Raw genomic sequence first — 20,781 nt, forward strand, 5'->3', positions numbered from 1 at the left:
AACAAGATCTCTTCTAAAAGCTGAATGTTACATCATGCCATAGTTGGTATGATTCCAACTTAACCACATTGGGTCTGCAGGGGAGGAAAATAACTACCAAGTTCCTTTAAAAATATTACCCTAAGCAAATATTATTGTGTCTGTAACTAAGCGGACCCTGTTTCCGAAGCCAAATATCCATTTGTTTGGAAATACCATCATTGACATGCATGAGATGGCATATCATAAATCAGTCATCCATTTACCTTTTGCCCATCAGAAGATAATACAAATTACAGCACTTGTGATCACAAAGGACAATTCTAAGCTATCATTCAGAGTCAGAAGACTGAGGACTTAGCTGAGCTCCGCCAGTTACCGGTTCCATTACCATGGGCAAGTCCCTCACTTTCTCTCATTCTCAGTTTCCTCCCTGTAAACAATGGTGATGCTGTCTTTCACAGGATTGTGGCAAAGTGCAAGAAAGTGCTTTATACCAGAAAATTCCCGTACAAAGGCAGGAGCTTGCCTTCTCAATACCTTAGAGGGGCTTAAAAAAAGATCACAGCACAGTGGACCTGCACATCACAGACTCAAGAGGGACTATTGTGATCATTTGAAGGAGCAAAAAGCCCAAAGACTTTCAAATCTCATAGAACAATAGGAACGTGACACTCAAACAACTCATGGACTCCAGGAACTGTAAATGAGCAGTCTATACAGAGGGAAAGTGGGACTCAAGGGAGCTAACACTTTGCAAACAGGTTCTTTGGAACACACACAATCTGGCAAAAACAAAGAAACAAAACGAGCTGCATCACAAAATTTGTCTCCTTATCCTAAAAGGTCCCAAGAAAATAATCATTTTATTTTGCTTCAAACCTGCTCAGGAGTAGTGAACTCACGTGTGGACTCTGCTGCGATTTCGAGTCCATCTCATGTGTTTCCATGTAATGCCCGCTGGACTATGCCAATTGCTATGAAAATAAACAATTCGCAGCAAGAATAGGAGGTAACTTCCAGTGGTTCTGCTGTAGCAGACTATATGGCTAACTACTCTTGAGTTAGGCTTGGTTTTAGATGCATCAGGCAGGGGAGGAGTAGATTAAAAATTCCCTTCTTACCATAAATGGCTTGATCTTCAAAATATGTAATCTTGTCATAACATTGAAAGAACACTGATAACTTTCTCAATGATATCCATGAATGGTCTACTTACTTAATTTTCCTCCTGATTAATCAAAGGACCCCTCTGCTACTTATGTATTCCTCAGTGCTCTTTCTCATCGCCAGCCCTAACTTGGACATTTAACCACACGGAGGATGATGGATAGCCAAGTTAAATTTCTAGAAGGGTTCAAGAAATGGGTTTCTCCTAGGGCTCTGTCTCTGGCTGAAAACGCAGAAAGGCTGCAGGTTCATAGTCCACAAGTAAGATGGCCAGTCTTTCGCTTGGCAGCAAGCAGGTCGGGGAGAAGTGTACCCCCGGGCAAAAGTGGGTGCAGGCAGCCCCAGTCAGCAGAGAAAAGCACACCTCTCCTCCCTCCCCTCTCACACCCAGTACCCTGGCCTGTGACCCTTCTCTGCAGCTCAGAACAAACAGACTAAAAGGAGGGAAGGATTGCATTGTTTCTATCCATTAATAACAGCAACGTACTTGGACAATCAACCTTCCAGGTTGAGCCACAATGAACAAATCTGCTAATAGTTTTATCACCACTAAGCTGGCTATTTGGGGTGGGGCATGGGTGGAGTGGCTGTGTTCCAAAGGAAAGGAGTGACAGGAAAAAGTGAGGAGAAGGTCAGAAGGGGCAGTGAAAGCAGTGTGTTTCAGGACAACAATAAAGCCCTCGACCGCTGTTCGCACTGATGTGAGGGCCATCACTGAACTACACCAGAGAGAAAAATGTGCTGCCGGTCCGCGAGTCTATGGAGCTTGGGCTCGGACTGTCACAGGGGGAAGCCTCGCCCTTCCTGCCATGGGGAGCTGGAAAGGGCCATAACACACATTGTGTGTCTAATTGCACTGTGCTGAAATATTCTCATTTGCACTTCACGAGCTTTTAAATTTAAACATGTGGGATTAGCGTACGTGTTCCACTTTTAGTTTTTAATGTGTGCATGTTCTGGAGTCAGATCTGAGTGCCACTTCTGCCTGAAGCATGTATAGTTGAGCGGCTAAGGGGGTCTCCAAGCTTCAGCTTGTCTATCTATAAAACCGGAATGATAATATACAGCACCGAGACTTATTGTGAGGATTATAGGAAAATAAATACACTTGCTTAGCACATCATTTGGCATACACATTAAATGCACAATAAATATAAGTTATAATTATTAGTGTTAATATTATGATGGTAACAGTAGCAGAAGCCTTGAGCTTTCTTTTCTGGCCCTGCCACTAACTTGCATATGAGCCAGATAAATTTGCTACAATTTCTTCATCTTTGAAATGAAGACATTAAATTGCACCTTTTGTAATTCTTATCCAGATCTAAAAGTCTTTGATTCTAAGGACATACTATCTGCATCAAAAATAATTAATTTTATTATTCTGTTATTAATATTTCAGAAGTCAGGGTATTATTTGGTTTTTCAAAATAATTGGTGGGCATTCAAAAATTCAGCACTTGAATAATTCAAAGGATACTCTGACTGCCCTTTAGACTCCCCTATTTTATCGTGGGTGGCTCTATTAATCCAGAGACACGGTTTCACCGGAGAGTTCTTTTCCTCTATCGGCCTGTGGAAAAAGTGAAACCAGCCAGAAGTGAACACCCTAAATGGCCCAGCGGGCAGCCAGCGCCCTGCAGTCAGACAGGGAAGTCACTGGCCACGTGGCCACATGCTGACCCAAGGACCTCTCACAAATGGCATAAAGAGGAACGGAGGAGTTGGAAATATATTTCTCACTGAACACTCTAGGTTTTGTGGATTCTTCTATTTCAAGGAAATGAAGGGGGAAGACATTCCAATGCCAGACTGGCCATTTTTTCAGATGGGGCATCCGAAAGGGCTTCCATCCCAGATCTCTGGCTGATGTGGTACTCAGGACCAGCTGTGTTGAGGAAACTGCGACAGAGCCAGCACATCCTGGGTCATTTTCAATCCATTCTCCACATACATCACAGGGTGGTGAGGGTGGGGTGGGGGGGGCTGTGCTCCCTCTCAGCAGGGGGCAGAAATGGCAAGAAAATTATATGACCTGAGCCTACCTGACAATCCACCAGCCACCTGGGGATTGTCACAAGCAAAACAAGTGTTTAAGTAAGAATTCAAAGAAAAACAAGCCCTCTCTGCCCACCCTCCAGCCCCTCTTAACATCCAGGCGATCCAGAAAAGGGAACTTGTTTGGTTATCTCTCTGCAACGCTCTGATTCAGAGGCCAGTCACTTCCAGAGGTTTACATCACTGATTCAGGGTTCTGCCCTCTCCCTTTCCCCTTTTCTTTTCTCCTTAAGCGTTCTGTCTAGTGACTACCACGGAAGGACACAAGGAAGGACACTGTCATGGAAGGACACAAGCCCTGAACGACAGCTCCGTTCCGGTACCGTGTCTGCTTTGCTGCTCTCCCAAGGGCAAGCTCCATTCTTGCCAAATGAACCAGCAATAGAACAGGTCCTCTCAGCTATTTGGGTGCCAGGCCTCCCAGAGTTGATAATCAGCTTAAGGCAACACTTCTATAATCCAGACCATAAACAAGGAAGAAAGACTCTGAGCCTCATAAAAACATGAACTTTCCCTTATCTAAAATAAGACCAGGGGCAAGTCAAAATTTTAGCTTTAAAGTAGTCAAGGTGAATTTGCTTGTTGAAGAAAAGAGCTATAAAATATATCTTTCAATGAATTAGAAAGCGTGCCTGAAATCTAAATGTGATTTCAAACCTAAATATTATTTTATTCATTGTGTCTATTGCAGATTGTTATACACAGTTAAATGAGATAGTCTTGAAAATTGACTGGGAATGGTCAAGTCAAACATACAATAAATTCACAAGTTATTTCTCAAAACACTATTTTTCAAGTTTCAATAGTAAAACTAATTAAAATCAAATCTAGCCCTCGACTCACTTCAATAGGTTCTCTACTTTAAAACCTGAATTTTGGTTTTGAACCTAAACACCACAGACCATAAAAATCCTGGATGCCAGGGAATAAACTCGATGTTTCCTATATAGGAATCAAACAAAATACCTCATTCATCCTTAAAGTTAGAAACAACGTTGCTGAAAATAACAGATTCTAAAAAAAAAATCAGTAAAAATACAAATGGCTATTAATAACAAGTACAAATAAAATACGTCGCTTACTGCCAGAGGGAGACCAAAATCAAGATTAAAAATTGTCGGTAGCTTGCAAATACACACACACACACACACATACACGCACATGAAAGTTCTCCAGTTACTTACTGGGGCGGTTTTGTTGCGGTATTCCTCACATCAGCACCCTGCCTGTCCAGCTGCCAAGTCCGAGCATGCCGCCAGCAGCTGTTTCCTTCAAGCTGGGGCTGTGTGTCTTAACCAGTCACATGCGCCTCCTGATAAATACTGCTGCCGTGCCAGGAGGTCAGAAACCGAAGATCATTATTCTCTTAATTTGCAAACCTTCTCATAACCCCTGAGCTGGCTCAGCCATTTCGTTAACATGCAGAGCAGTACATTCCACAATTTGTTTTCTATTAGTGACAAACCCGGAACAGCTGATAAGTCACACTGGCAGACAGGTCACTGTAAGTGGAAAGTTAATGTGTTTGTGTGGAGGGTGGGGGTGCAGTGGGGAGGCTGGCAGTCCCTGCACTCTCTCATCTCACTCAAGTTTTCACTGGGGCTCTTGAACAGCAGGAGGAAGGAATCACAGACTGGCCAAGCAGGTGGAACTGCTCTGTGTTCCAGGTGCCACCGGAGTACTCAATCTGCCACTCCATCTTGGTTTCACTTTCTCAGCATCCCAGGCTCCAGTTTGTTGGAGAAGCCACAGGACTGAATGGACCCTTCTGGAGGCGGACTAACACTCTAAGAATGCTTCAGTTTAATTTCAAAGGTCAGGGCTGCTGTGCAAGTGATGCTCAGGGGCAAATGTGTGAGGGCTTATTGAAGAATATCAAATGCGGCTTTATGTAAAGAGCTAATGTAAATGATTTCGGGTAGCTAACAAGCAAACTTCCGCATAGCTGTCTGTTGGATTGTGTCAACATTTCGGGGCACCCCAGAGCACTTGAGATTATCAACGAACGAGAGTAGAAACAGAAATTATCACAAAATTTACAAGGCATTTTACAGATGCACTGCTGCCCCCTTTGGTGTGCTAGGAAGTTGGACCAACCTGTTTCCCGTGCTGCTCACAAAGGTGGCAAACCATCCTGGATGCTTTGGTGAATTCATCTCACCTGAGCTGATTTTCCCACCCTTCCTCTTCCTCCATCTCACCAAGGAAAGCCCTTGGACTATCTGACTTTGGATAGTATTCGACCTTGGGTACCTGACTTTTTGGTATAGTAAGAGTGACACTTCTAAAATCAGTGCCCGGGCAGGGTAGAGTGGAGATATGACAGGGAGTCAGCTCATTTGGTAAAGCGAACATCCAAAAAAGAGTTTAAAATGTTAAAATGCCCCAGGGGATTTCTGAACCATAATGAGCCTGTTAAACTGTCAACCCTGATTTTTAATAAGTGAGATCTTACTCAGTTGAGGAGCCTACGTGGGCAACCTCTCATATCTGGGTTTTGTCTCATAATTATTTACAGTGTTAATCAAACCAGAAGTTTTCCTTCATGCAGAGGATAGAGTGTTTTTCCAGAATAACAGAAAAAGACCAAAAAACCCTCAGTCTTGCCATTCCCTCAGGGGATTAATTTATCAACATGTGAGAGCCCAAAGTGCAAATGGGAAATTTTTTTGCAAGCTTCGAAACATATCCCTTTTTAAGGGTTCAAAGTTAGTAATATAAATAAACTACAGATATCAAAAGACAATGAGCTAAAATACACGTCACCTGAGAAACATTTTTCCTCATGTGTTGATGTGACAATCATTAATCAGAAACAGAAAAGGAGGCCTATTGAAGATTTGAAATATTATTTTGATTTATTTATGCTTTGTATTTACAGTTACAGAAGCTTTTGTGACCTTATGGCATCCATCAATCACTTTATTTGCAATTGATTGTATTAATTATTCTGACGATCCATTGCATAACACATAGTTGGCGAGAGACTTCTGGAAACCCTTCACTGACCAATAGAAAAAACAGCCTTGGGAAAGTAAGCATAGAAATTCTTCTCTTGCTGTATTGGCCGAGAGGAAGGGATGAATCTTGAGTCATACCTATGAAGCCAATGACCAGTGCAGACCAAGACCCCGGACTCTTCCAACTGGGTCCTGGAGTATAACTGAAGTTTCTACAATGATACCTTCTTCCAGCCTTGCAAGGAAATGGGGAGATCCCACATCTCTGCCCAAACTACCTACAAATATCCATCATTTCCTTCCACTCAGAAAGATGTGCCCTCCTCCTGTCAGAGGCCATCCACCCCCTGGGCTGTGGGTCTCACCCTGTGACTCCCACCTGTTCAGGACCCTTTCACCAACAGTCGTGCCTTCTCTCCCTGTCCGATCACCCTCCCATTATCTAAACATGCTCACCTTGTTTTGATGTCCTAAAACAATCTTTTTTGATCCTTTGCTCCTTTAATTACTGCCCTAACTCCCTCATTCCCTTCACAACCAAGCTTCTGGAAAAACACTTCTAGTCTCCAACGTCTTGTGTCTCATTTAAGTCTCAGCCTGCATACAGTCTGCTTCTTCCCTCACTTCACTGCAACCGCTTTCCCCAAGTCACCAAAGAGCAGAGCTATTGGACGCCTTTTTTGCTTTTACCTTACTCGACCTCTCAGCTGCGTTTAACTCAACTGACCAACCATTCCTTAAAATGTTCTTCAACAGCTTCTGTAAAATTTTACTCCTACCTCCTCCTTCAGCCTCCTATGTGGACCTTTCTTCTAGTTGCCCCTCAAATGTGAAAACCCCCTCTGTTCTTCCTGTTTTCTGACATCTCTCATCTGTCTTAATTTATTACCGAATGACTATGATGGTTTCCTAATTAGTTGCCTTGCCTCCAAAAGCCTATCTCCGCCTTCAATTTACCTTTTTTTTTTTAACACTTGGACTTAAAGCCTCTCAGGGGGCGTGTGGTATCTTAGGCATCTCTGTATTCCCAGAACCTATGACAGGGCTTGCATTTCTCTTTTGTACATTCCACTGCTGTCATGTTTCTTGCTCTATATTATAATCAGGTCTTCATGTGTCTATGTTCCATCTAAACTTCGACAACCTTGAGAAAACTTATGACTTGTTCATTTTATATCCTGCAATGCCTAGTACAAAGCCTCACATGTAGGTGACACATAGCTGAAACAGTGCTGAATGAATAAACGAACGATTAAAGAGAAGGATCTTCTATCTATTCCATTAAGAAGAGATACAAAAAAAGTTTGCAAAAATTAATTTTATATTAGGCCACCAAAAAACTTTAAATAATTTTGCCCCCCAAAGAAATTATTCTGGCCACATTCTATGACCACACAGTAATAAAACCATAAATTAATTACAAAAGTGTAAGTCAAAAAAGAGTTAAGCTTTGGAAACTTTTTATAGCTCTTCTTTTAAAAAAAAAAATCATTAATTGGAGAAGAAATCCAAAAAGCCATTACAGAATGCTTAGAAGTTTTTAATAATGAAAATACCACATATCAAATATTGTGGGCAAGCCAAAACAGTTAATTAGAGGCCAACAGACCCAAGAAGAAGTTGAAAAACAAGAGATCAATAATCATGAAAAAATATATAAGTTATTGAGAAATTGTTTCCAAGAAAAGTTTTTTGTCCAAATTACTTACACAATCAAATTCTCTCTGAGCTTCAAGCCACAGATAATTCCCAGGCCATAAAATGTTCAAGTGGACAAAAGTAACAGAAAGCTAACAATACTCCTGACTTAAACCGATAAAGGACAACAAAGGAAACCACAGACTAACCTCACATACAAACATAGTTTACCGTAGACAGGTAAAAATATCTCAATGTTAAGAAATACGTTAGCATAATGATATACATAAATCAACAGAGAAAAGCTTTTGGATTAGCACAATAGGTAATCTTGAAAAAGTCTTTCGATAAAATTGAATATCAATATCTTTTAATTAATAAAATGGAGTTTGGAGAATTTTTCTCAGCATGATAAAGATTATCTATCTTAAACCAACCACAGGCTGCATACATAATGGTGTAATGCTGGAGGTATTAACATTAAAATCAGAAACAAGAAAAGGATGCTCGTTGTCACTATCGTCATTTAGCACTCTTCTGGACATGTGAGCCATTGCAACCAGACAAGAAAAAGAAACTGAAGAAGAATTATGAGAAAGCAGGACACAAAATTTTCCAATTTGAACATGTTACAATCATTTACTTAATAGAATCAACCTAAAAAATATTTTTAAAAATTAGAAACATCAGTGAAGTGAACAGTTACAAATAAATACACAAAATTAATGGAATTTTTCATACAACAACCAAAACTGTTAGAAAACATAACGGGAAAAAAAATTTCATTCATAATAGTAGCAACAACAACAACAAAATTTCTAGGAAAAACAAAAAAGTGAAAAACTTATTAAAGAAATTTGTGAAACTCTATTGAGAAAACATTTCAACAAATGGAGAGTTGTACAATTTTCCAGCACTGGAAGACCCAACTTTGTAAATATACCAGTTCTCTCCTATTTAATTTATATGATTAAACTTTGGTTAAAATCCCAAAGAGATTTTTTTAAAACAGGCCAAAAAAGAAAGGCCAAAGTTTGTTTAAAAGAATAAAAAACTGAGAATGGAAAAGAAAATTTTAGAAAAACAGCAAGGGGATACTAGGTATTAAATAGGCTAAAAACATCAAGAATTAAGTTTGATACTGGTACCAAAAGAGGCAGAGCAAAGGAAGAGAACAGAAAGCCCGGAAAGATAAATACATGCACTATGTTAAAATGTTATTTTGTTAAATCTGGTATTCAAACCCGGTGGGAAAAGAATGGGTTACTCAATAATTGGTTGAATAGTTAATTATTAGAAAAAATAAAGACGCAATTATTACCTCACACCATCACTAAGGAAATGGCTAGTGGACTAAAGAGTTAAATGTGAAAAGAAAACCATACACAAACTTGAAGAGAATCATGTCATTGTTTTTATAATCTTAAAACTATTTTAACCATGATTAAATACTTTTATCATGAAAACTATTTTAATTATGATCACAAAAGCAGAAGTAATAAACAAAAAATTGTAAATATTTAAATGGATAAAATGTAAAATTTATATATGTCAGAAATAACCTGCCATAATCAAAATTAAATCACAAATGACAAAATGTGATTAAAAAATGAAACCCATATGGTAAAGAGTTAATAGTGTTAACATATAAAGAGCATTTATAACTAACAATTGGGAAAAGGGTAATTCAAGCATTTCGTAAGAGAAGAAATATAAATGACCAGTATGCATATGAAGAAAATATTCAGCTTCCTAAAAAAGAGAACAAAGTAAACGATGATACGATAGCATTTATTATCTATAAGCTTCACAAAGATGAAAAATTGATCATTCCCAATGTTGGCAGGAGGTTTATAAAATGGCTCCTTCACACTCTGCTGGCAAGAGCATAAACTGGTACAACATGTGAGGAAGATAATTTTGCAATATGTAGCAAAAGTTTTTTAAAATAAGTATGCTCATTAATTCAGCAGTTCCTGTTCTAGAAACATATTCCAAATAAATAATATGGATTTTCGTAGGTGTAAGGATGCTTCTCAAGCATTATTTATGAGTGAAAAATTAGAAACAATCTGTGTCCCAAAAAGTAGTTGAATAAATTATAACACATTCGTAAGATGTTGCACTGTACAATCATAAAATAATCTTACTGACATATATTATTAACATGAAAAAATATTCAGCATAAATTAAGTGAAAAATTCAAGTTACAAAACAGTTTATTCAGTATGATCTCATTTTTCAAAGAAAATACGTGAATATTTGTAAAAGTCTGAAACGTTACATATCAAATTTTTAACAGTGGTTATCTTTGGGACAAGGGGTCACATACAGTTGTTTTCCCTTCTTTAGGCTTATTAGCTTTTTTCTACTGTTTCCATGATAAATATGTATTATTTGCTCATTTTTAAATGAGATCTTTTATATAAGAAAAGAGATACTAGATCTATGATCATAAAGTACTTTAATCATCTACACAAGAGGAGAAAGCCATTGACAAGAAATGTGATCAAGAAGAAAGGACCCAGAGCAGAAAGCCTGAGCATTTGTTAACTAAACCGGACACTTCCTCTCGACTAAGTCTCGGTTCTCTGACTTACTGGTCCTGGACCCAATATTTGATAGCAAGTCACTGGAAGTGCTTGAACTACCAGGCTCAAAGGATGCAAGAAGAGGAGGGAAGCACAGTCCCGCTCGAGCACTTTGGATTCAGTTTCTCAGAGACGTCCTGATGGACCTTTGTGCCTATCTGAGGCATTTCCTTAAGTAGAAATTCCCAAATGGTATCCATCCCATGCATATGCGGTCAGATAGCATAAACCCCTCCTGAAGCTGCACCTCCACCTGCCATGTCCCAAACTGCAAACAAGCTGCTCCAATTTGGTGACACACTGCTGGTCAATTTGAGGTACTAACACCATATGGCATCCCGACCGCACCTTCCTTTCCTTTTAAAGGGACCTTGAATGCAACATTACTCTCTTATTTCTCCAGATTGGCAAATTCTACCTGGTCATCTCTTTCTCACATACATACACTTTTTGGACCCCTTTCCTCCTTCTCTTTTTTCTTCCAACATTTGTCTAAGTACATGGGGAATTTTTCTCTCCCCATCTTGTTCTTCTTGTTCTTCCCCTTGCACCATGTGTGAACCAAAATAAATACCAGTCATAATCAGTTATCATAAGAGCTGTGCTAGCTACATGCCTGTAACAAACAGAAAGAAAGAAAAAATTGTGAAAGAGAGTAGAGTTCTTAATCTCTAAAGCCCTTAAACAAAGCAAATAGTTTGAAAAAGGATAGCGTTTGTGTTGAATGTGCATTGCATTTAAGGATTGACCAAAGCACATGGCAAAAATCTCTGCTCTCAAAGCTGTCATCTCGCTGGGAGAAAAGCTGGAACATGCAGAAAGCCATATACAAGAAATAATAATAATTATATATGAAAACAAATAAGTATCTATTAATATTATCACGTTTATATTAATAGATTATGATTAATATGTAACAAGCTAATATCTGTGCAAAATGCTCATTGAATTCTCACAGCAATGCTCTAAGGAGATGCTATTATCACCCTCGATGACCTTTCGTGCCGTTATCTAGCCTGTCCACACTAGTAAGCAGCAAAGAGAAAGAGAGAGAAATATGGAGGTGAACTCAAGTCTGTCTGGCTCCAAACCCACACATTTACCCCTAGAATGATTTAATAGGCATAGAAGTTTTCACAGACTTGCACGTCCTTTCCTAATCAAACCTGCTCACCCTCAAGCACAACAGCCAAGCCAATTGTATTGTACTTTTGAGTCTAATTATTGGCATGACAACAGTAGTCTGCTACTATTATCCATTGCAAAGTGTGATATTTCAACCAGTGATACCCATTAAGTGGTTGTGGAGCGGCCTGGTAGACTGGGTGGCATTTATAACATTGTTCCTGTGGCTCGTGCCTTCTATGGATTAAAAGCATTTTGAGTTCCAAATAACTGATTTATAAGCGAACATTTGGAACACAGGACATTCATAGACTAGAGATGGGCTATACACAAATAAAAAGGACAACAATGAAGGAGGACAGTCTCCCCCAGACGAGGCCTCTGCAGAAGGTGTCCCCACACCCCAGTCTCTGTGCCCCTCCCCCCTTTCTTCAGCATCCCTAGGGAAACTCTCAAATTTCTGGACAAATTAGTCCCGATTAAAAACAGACTTCCGCTTTCATTCTCTTTCTTCTTCCTGTTTTTTCTCTTCTCTTTTCTTTTCTTCCTTTTTATAAAATATCATTTACTTTTTAAAAACACACTACACATTAGGATAGTTGCGTTTACTTAATCTAATTCATTTCAGTTTACCTTTATGGCAGCATTTTTCCCTCCATCTAATCAGTTTCTTAGATTAAGCTAGATTTATAGCTGAAGCTGGATTCAGTAAAATACGAAAAGGAAAATTTAGCCTTCACGGCACAAAGCACCTTGCTTAGCATAATTACTTACATAATAACTTTTTCCCCTAATAGCTCTATTTCAAAACCCTGATTTGACCGCAACTTTCATTAATCATTGAGGATCTTGCTCTCATAAACCTCAGACTAGCGGTAAAGTTAATCTGAGTCTAAATCTAAAATGCGACTGCTGTTTCCAGAATTCTTTTAGTTCTTGAAAAGAGTTGCTGAGAGTAAAAAAAAAAAAATCCCTGAGACTGCCTCTGTGCATTTTTCTGATAATCCTTTAATGTGCAAAGAATAATGGAAGGGCCCTTTTCAGATTTATGATTTCCTTTCTCGTCAAGTTTCAGCATGGTTGCTATTTCAAAGCAGAAAGTAAAAAGCTGATTCAGGGATAAATGAGGCAAAGAAAATATTTAAATTTATTTTTTCTCAAAATGTGTGATAGCTAAAGGCATGAGGTAGAGTGCAGTTTGATCTTCGTAGGAATCAATGGAAAAGCGAAGTTAGAAACTCCAAACCCTCTTATTCTCCTATGCAAACTAGAGGACCCCACTGCCTCGCTTCTCCCCATATTCCAAGGGCTGCTTCACTCTCCGTGACACTGGCCTCCTTCTGAGTCAGCTAAGCTGTCCTGGGTCCACACCACAGCCCACTGGCCTTGGCTGGAAGATGACACTCAGTGTACACTTTCTGAATGGATGAATGAATCTTTACACCATGGTTGTAATTATAAAATAGCCTTATTATTTCGATACCAAATCCTTCTGCTCAAAATTGTTCATAATTCTAAACAAGGCCAATGTTCTACTTAATCGCTTCTGCTTTTCACTTTAACTGCTATGTTATCCAAACCCAGCTAGCTGACTATAGATCCTGTTTTCCAGTCCTTACTGCCAAACTACTCACTCAAGTTTTAATCCAACCATTACCGCCTCTAGGTTATAAATCCATTAGGCCTGAGCTTCTAACCTCATTTCCATATCCTTTCCTAAGGTATCGCTGCCTTTATCATCCGCCTCGTGGAATATCACCACAATTTACTTACTCTGTGTTTGCTCAACTTTTTGGCTGCAGTCTTGGAATTCTTAGACTCTTTGTGCATAGAAAGTCTTGGGATAAGAAATTCTTTTTTATGACTTCCTGGGAGAACACAAAGGCAACCACAAGCAGAGTGGGAACCCGCTAAGGAAGGAGGATCTAGAGTTCTTGCAACAGGATTTTCTTTTTTGTAGATCAGAGGGAGTAAACTAAGCAAGCACTGTTAGAAGCACATAAAAAAAAAAAATATGGCAGTTTTCCTTCATGTTTTAATTAAACAAGGAGTGTTTGTTCTCAGGGCTCATCTTTGTGATTGCCATGCTTTTTTGTGAAAAGCAGATCAATTTCTACATGGTAAAACTCTCAAACTGAGGGGCATCTGGAGGGGAGGGGTCAGAACTGAGAGGGGTGCTGTTTCCTTAGCGGAACCATAGGAGGATGAAGCTCAGCAAAGAGGCTTGGCCGGTGGAGAGAAACACAGGGTGGTGAGAATTCAGTGCAGGGGAGCACTGAAAAATAGTTGAAAAATACCAACTAAATAGAGAGGCTTCTGTAGGCATTTGAATGCCTGTAAGTTCTTTTTAAATGTATATTCCAATGGTCAGAAAAACTAAATTATCATATGGAAGAATAGACTTATTTCCTTGTACAAAATAACAAAAGCAGGACTTCTGCGTGTGTTTTTTACTTTATACGATATTTAAATTTAAAAAGCAATAATGCTCATTGTAGCAAGTCAAACGACACAGATATACATAAAGAAAAATTTATAACCTCTCTTCCCAACCATTCCTATCTCATCAAGATAACACACACTTATGAGAAATGGATCTCATACACACAGATACGTATGGGGTTCTGTTTCTCCGTTTAAAAACAAAACATTATTCTGTAATTTGACTTTTCCCCCTAACAATGCATCATGGTCACATATATTGGCTCCAAGGTCAATAATTTAGTCTATTTAATTTATTCCTTTTAATAGTTGTGTACTCCTCCACAGTGTAGTTATATCATAATTTATTCACCCTATTAATGAATATTCAAGATGCTCCCAGTGTTTTGCCTCTATAAACAGTGTTGCACTAAATATCCTTGACGTATATCTTTAGTTTCTGGTGCATTTATTTCCATAGTATAGATCTCCAACACTGGGATTATTGGAACTGCAAAGTTATTCATTTTACTATGCATTCTTTTATTTTCCCAAAACTAAACTAAAAGCAATGCCTTAAAAAGAATGATAAACGTCAACTTAGGGGATCAAGATTATAACATGAGAGGCACTAAAAATTCATTTCAGAATCATATCCCATCAAGCATATTAACTAAATCATTTCTGTTGAAGACGCTTGCTTGCTTTTCATGTATAATATTTTTTTTAAACCAAAGCATCTGAAGACAAACTGACTAAAATTTGTCAGTTAAAAGTTGGAGCCTATTTCCCTCCAGCTAGTCCTTATTACCTGCAAACACTGGAAATTCCATGAACCCTAAAGGCCATTCCAGTTGTAGAATCAATTATTGATTGACTAAAAAAATTTATGAGCAAATGTGAACTGATATGTTATGAAGAATGAAAATGTTAATGTTGGACTAAAATTATTTTACTGTACTTTCAAAGCATGCAATGCTGCTAATGCGGAAAAGGGTCAGTCGCACCCTCACTTGTTTCTATCTTGTTTTCTGGACTCTAGCCTTAGTAACTGAAGAGCCAGCTCTTCCACATGCCATCTCAGTGTGGCAGGAATGGGGCCCACAATCCAGAGATAAGGGTAGAAGCACCTGCTGTCTACAACTGCACTCCTCCTGGCATGGGGTGTTGAGTTAAACCACCTCTTATAAATTATACGGTTTCACCATGTCATTTGGTTTGGGACTTCGGAGTGAGAGGTTGGAGTATATTTTTAACAGCATATATATTTCGTATTACTGTTAACTGATATGACTATACCAGCCAACACACTCAAAGACACAAACAACTTAGCGTAAGGTTCTCCGCCCTAAGAACAGAACAAATAAGTTATAGTTAACATAAATTAAGGGAAATTTGTTCACATTACCAAAGCATTCTTTGTTTTAGAAAGCCACTCATTGCAGGATTACAAGACATGTGTGCACCCCTGGTGCATTAAAAATGGCATTCAACCAACCAAAATTCAAGTCATATTATTCAAGAACACATTTATTAACTAAAATAAACATGAGTCCAATTTTGGACCCAACTTACTGGATCGGGTGGTCTGTGTCCTTTCCTTCAGAACAAAAAAGTGGGCAAGCAATTCCTAGCTGCCTGTGATAGACAAGTTATTTCACAACCTCCCCAGAGTGCTTAAAAGCAACCTGCTAAAAATACCCCTCAGTTCTCACATTAGCGTCCTCAGCTGAAGGGCCAGGGGAAAAATATAAACTGCCTGAAATATGTCCCCTGCATTCTAATTCCACAGGACTATTTACTATTAGCTGAAAATCCCCAGTAATCCTCCTGACAATTCCAACATTAATAACCTTTTTCTTTTTAAGCGTTTTCCAAACTAGTAGTAGTGTGGTGAGTAGTGAGGATGTTGCACATTGGAGAACTGGGAAATCAGGATTCTCATTCCCCAACCAGCCACTCACTAGCTGGGTAAGGCACTCAACTCTTGAAGCACAAAATTCCACAATTGTAAAAGGGAAAAGATACTACCCAACTCAAAGGGTGGCTATCTAGGTTGGAAATAATGCATTGCGCTTCAGGGTTTTCTCCTATAAAAATATTCAGTAAGTGCACAAAGATACATGTAAGATAAGTTCAATGTGACACTTGTAATAACAACAACAAAAAAGGGAAACAACCTAAAAATTATAGGAGAATAATCAAAACAATCACAGTGCATTAATTCATCATGCATCCATGACATCATCAGCCATGAAAAGCATGGAATGGGAAGATGACTTTGATGTAATAAATGAAAAAAGCAAGCTGCAAAAAACACTATGCATACGTGGTTATTGTTTAAGCCAAAAAAAAAAAAACTCCGCTATGCTTTTAGCACCATTTTTATTATAATCACATATGGTTTCAAATGCATAGAAAATATATGTAGTGACAATAAGCAGTAAACCTGTATCCACTCTGAGGACAAAAAGAGGGTTGCAAGACTCGCACGTCTTTCCTTTTTTATGCTATTCATTTTGGTATTAAGTACCTTCATTTATAGCAAACTTTTATTGGTTTTATAATCAAAAATTAAGGACAATAAAGAAAGCAATGAGAAATAATTAACATAGAGGATTTAGCACAATGCCTAGTGGGTTTTGATGAATGATGATTATCATAGTTACTCCTGTCCAGAAGCTACAGAAGACCTTAAGTAAAAGGAGTTTACAGAAAACTAGCTGACCGTGAGAACAGGCGGCAAGCTATGGTCATGTGTGAGCTGGATTGTTTTTCTTAAGTGGTTTTTTATTATCTCGATTGTAGTGATGGCTTCACCGGCATATACATATGTCAAGATATCAAATAGTACACTTTTAATAGGTGCCACTTATTATATGTGAATTATACCTCAACAAAATTGTTTAGAAAAAGAAAAAAAGTGAAGCTAAAATTTTCAACAGTAATAACAGGAAAGATGGTCGAATGAGATCAGAATTAAAGGTTTCTAAGGTTTTATGTTATTCGGAAGATTTCTTGATATTATTCAGAAGAAGACGTCAATATGAAGATATTAACATTAGACTCTGTTAAATCAAATATGTATTTTAAAATTTTAAGAGTAACCACTAAAAGAAAAGAAATAGATTATGTAACTTCCAAAACACTAGAGAGGAGAAATTGGAATAAAGAAAACTTGAAAATCCAAAAGAAGGCAGGAGAGAAAAGAATAGTAAATAGAAAATAAAAAATAACATTATTAATACCTTAACAATCACAATCAGTGTAGATTACCTGAACTCACCACTAAAGTGCAAAAACTATCCTTACATTACAAACGAAAAGATGGACTCATTTTTAATCAGTTCAACTCCACAGATACAGGGTGCTAGCGTGTGTGTGTGTGTCTGTGTACACACACACAAGTAAGAGGATCAGATGCTTCTCCCCAACTCAACTTCTTTTAACTGCTTTTCTGAAGCCTTGAAATTAATTGAAGGAAAGTTCTTTATACCAAAAATAGCAAAGGGAACTGACTTGGTGGGGAGAGAGAGGGTGAGGCGTCTACTTAGAAGGGAGACAAAGAGAAATAATGTTTTCCTGCTCTAACCTCAGCAGAAGGAGAAGTGGAATGCATGTGAAGTTGTCTAGCTGATGCCCAGCTGGCCTACTGAAAATGAGGCAGCTCTTCCTACTCAAAGTGAGGTCCTCAGGGCAGGGTGGGGCTCATGTCTGGACTTCCCAGCTCCTCTTCTCTGTAGGATGTCTGAAGGTAAAGAGGCCTTGCCTGCATGGTGGAGCTAGAACTCTTCTGAGAAAGTGAGCTAAACTTAACCAGGCCAGACGGTACAATTCATCTGTTCTTTCATGGAATCTGCAAAACCGAATAGATGGTTCTAATCAATCTTATCTGGAAAACAGATGGAAAATTCTCCCCAGACAGTAATTCTTTAGTCTTATTCCAAAAGGAGGCCACGTGGCTCCTCCGGGCTGTGTGCGTTTGGCAGCGTTCTCTCAGCTTCTATTGATTTTACACGTGTTGGGGTTGATGTGCAGGGAGTTGGGGGCGAGGCCCTAGGAGACTCTGAACAGTCACACAGTTCATTGCCTGTAAATAGCATCTTCAAATGTCCTTCCCAGCCCAATTACCTAGGAATCTGTGATCCTGGCATAGTCACTAGGATGCTAAGATAGAAATCGTATCAGACTAAGAATCAAAAGACAGGCTTTCTCATACCAACTCTGTCTTAATCTAGTTGAAGGATATTGAGTGAGTCCATCACAAGGCCATTATGAGTCCCCCTTAATAATCAATAAAGTGCAAATGACAGTATCTCTCTCACAGATTTTTCTGGAAAGCAAATAAAATAATATAGGAAAAAAGTACTTTGAAAACCCATATTGTATTGTAGAAATGTAAAGTGCACTCATTTCTTACATTTGTAAGACAATTTTAAGCCTTCATGGTACCTCTGCTGACATGACATCATCTCCTATGGAGGAGACTGATAAGTTTTACTTGACATTTTGACACTGTCTGCCTAACATGCTCACTCTCCTTTATCACTCACCTCAACAACAACCCCAACTGCCCCTCCTACCTTTGGAATGTCCTTGATCTTTTGACCAAAGTTCATTGGTCCAGGGATGAGCATATGATCCAAACTGGGCCAGTCACAGTGCCTCTCTTGCTTTGGCCACATTTGAGTGTTTCAGGGGTGAGCACCCAACTCAGGCAGATGATTCCCTAACCTAATGAGTCCCTTCCCCATGCTTTTCAGAAATGGAGCCAAAACATCCCTGTTGGCTGGCCACTTCTCAAGATATGAACCCTAGAACCTATTAGCAGTCATATTTTCTGCTTTGCCTACACTTCTGGGAGCTGAGTGGAAGAAGAGTGCTAGGTCTCAACTTTCAATTAATTATCTGGTTTTAAGTATAAAATGCCTGTCTTCAGCTGGGCCTCATCCAAAGACCAGGGTCCCCCATTGTAAACATCTCATGTTTTGTCCTCTTGAGAGAATAAACCTCTAGCATCCTGCTATGGTGGGAGAGGGGCAATCTCCCAATTGTGTAAAGTAGGGAAGGAGATCTAGGAATCTAACTGTGCTTTAGGAAGATTTTTCTGCCAGTCTTCCTCATTTTAGCTTCATCTTCACCTGCAGTTTCAATGGTACCTAGTGCCACGAATTCCTGAGTCTTTGAAGTGTTCTCCAGTACAAATTAGATTGCTTTTCTGATTTCCACCGTTGAATTAGTAGTCAACCATCTGTTCTCCAGCTTTCAAAATATTGTCGCTGTGTATTTGTGACAAAAAAAAATGCAACCCTTTGATCTCATTTTAATAGGAGTTCAGAAAGAAACAGAGATAGGTAAAGGTGTGTGTTAAATCACTTTTAGCTGAAAACTCAAGGTCCTTACAATACACTCATCACTCTTTAGAACATTCTTAGCTGCTTTGCTGTTTCTCTGGTCCCTGGGCCCATGTACTACCATGCCTGCTCTCTGCTTTGGCCACCTCTTCCAAGCTTGTGTCCCATATTTCAAAACTATCCCTCTTCCCATACAAATTCCCCTTTCTTAAGTTACAGGATTATATCAAACCAAAAAAAGCATAGATAACCAACTTTGTATCCGGGTATCAGGGACTGATTTGCTCCTATTTGGAATGGGTATGGTTTTCAAAAAATACGCTGTGTTGATTTGTATGTGTGTGATTTCAAAACTCATGTATGTTCACCATAAAAAATTAGAAGAGCACAGGAAAGAAAAATAAGATCAACTCCAACCACATCACTCTTAAAATTTTGTTTTGGTGTGTATGTGTGGTAACCTGCAGATGGTCCCCAGGGATGCTCACATGCCCTTGTGTGATGTGACCTTGCCCACACGATTCAGGACTGGCCCTGGGGTGACCAGTAGAATACAGGGCAGTGATGGTGTACGACTTCTAAGGCAAGGTCATCAAAAGCACTGCAGCTTTCACTTTGGCCTCCTGGATCTCTCCCTCTGAAGGAAGTCAGAGGCCATGTCTTGAGGACATCCAAGCAGCCCCACTGAGCAACCCAAGAGGAGAGGAACTGGGGCCCCCAGCCAAGAGCCAACGTTGACCTACCAGCCTCATGCGTGAACCCCCTCAAAAGCAGATCTTCAAGTCCCCATCAGGTCTTCAGGTGGCTGCAGCCCCAACGGACCGCTGATGACAACCTGCTCTTTAAAGGCACTTAGCTTTGGAGTGATTTGTTATACAGAAATAGGTAGCTAATAAAATATCTTTCCTGTCTTTTCTAAAATTTATAATGGCTATAGATTTTCAGTCTGCCTTTTTAATTTACCATATCTCATAACTATTTCCAACGTCATTAAACATTTTTAAATATTCCAGTGTCATTAAATATTCCTCTAAAATATGATTTTTCCCACGTGGCTGCACAATATTTCATCTTAGCTACATAGTATAATGTGTTATGTCTTAAAAGTAGGTTTTTGAAAAAAACAATGTCTCGGACCTAAAGAACAAATCCCCAGTGGTGGAAAGTTGGTAGCAGAAAAACATATATATATGGAAATTCTATATACTTTATTAATACTTTTATTCATTCTTTCACGAAACATAAGATCAGTAAATTGGTATGTGCAATATCTTATAGCAGGCACTCCAGGAGAGGCAAAAATGATAAGGACAGAATTTAGGATCTCAGACCACACCTGGACAGCACCTGGCATGTGTCTAAAGACCTACCTTAGCATCAAATAGCAAGAAATCATGTTTTACCTGGTATACATAACTGGGGAAACATATCTGCTCTCTCTCACATAAATTTGTGTCCTAATGAATCTCATTACAACAACTAACA

At 39.0% G+C, this 20,781-nt stretch overlaps 1 protein-coding gene across 13 annotated transcripts in view; it reads right to left on the reverse strand.

The window, feature by feature from the left end:
• RASGRP3 (RAS guanyl releasing protein 3) overlaps window positions 1-20,781 on the reverse strand; it is a 96,899-nt gene that overhangs the window by 64,050 nt on the left and 12,068 nt on the right. For 4 of the 13 annotated variants that reach the window (XM_014854928.3, XM_044772225.2, XM_070512267.1 and 1 more), the window contains exon 1: window positions 4,392-4,532. The exons of 8 other annotated variants lie outside the window; for them this stretch is intronic. The gene's annotated coding sequence lies outside the window, so the exon portion shown is untranslated. Of the gene's footprint in view, window positions 1-4,391; window positions 4,533-15,517; window positions 15,547-20,781 lie in introns of those variants that run through there. One more of the 13 variants, XM_070512265.1, reaches the window with a different exon arrangement.

This window comes from Equus asinus, chromosome 6 (genome assembly GCF_041296235.1).
Source record: "Equus asinus isolate D_3611 breed Donkey chromosome 6, EquAss-T2T_v2, whole genome shotgun sequence".
Taxonomy (NCBI): Eukaryota; Metazoa; Chordata; class Mammalia; order Perissodactyla; family Equidae; genus Equus; species Equus asinus.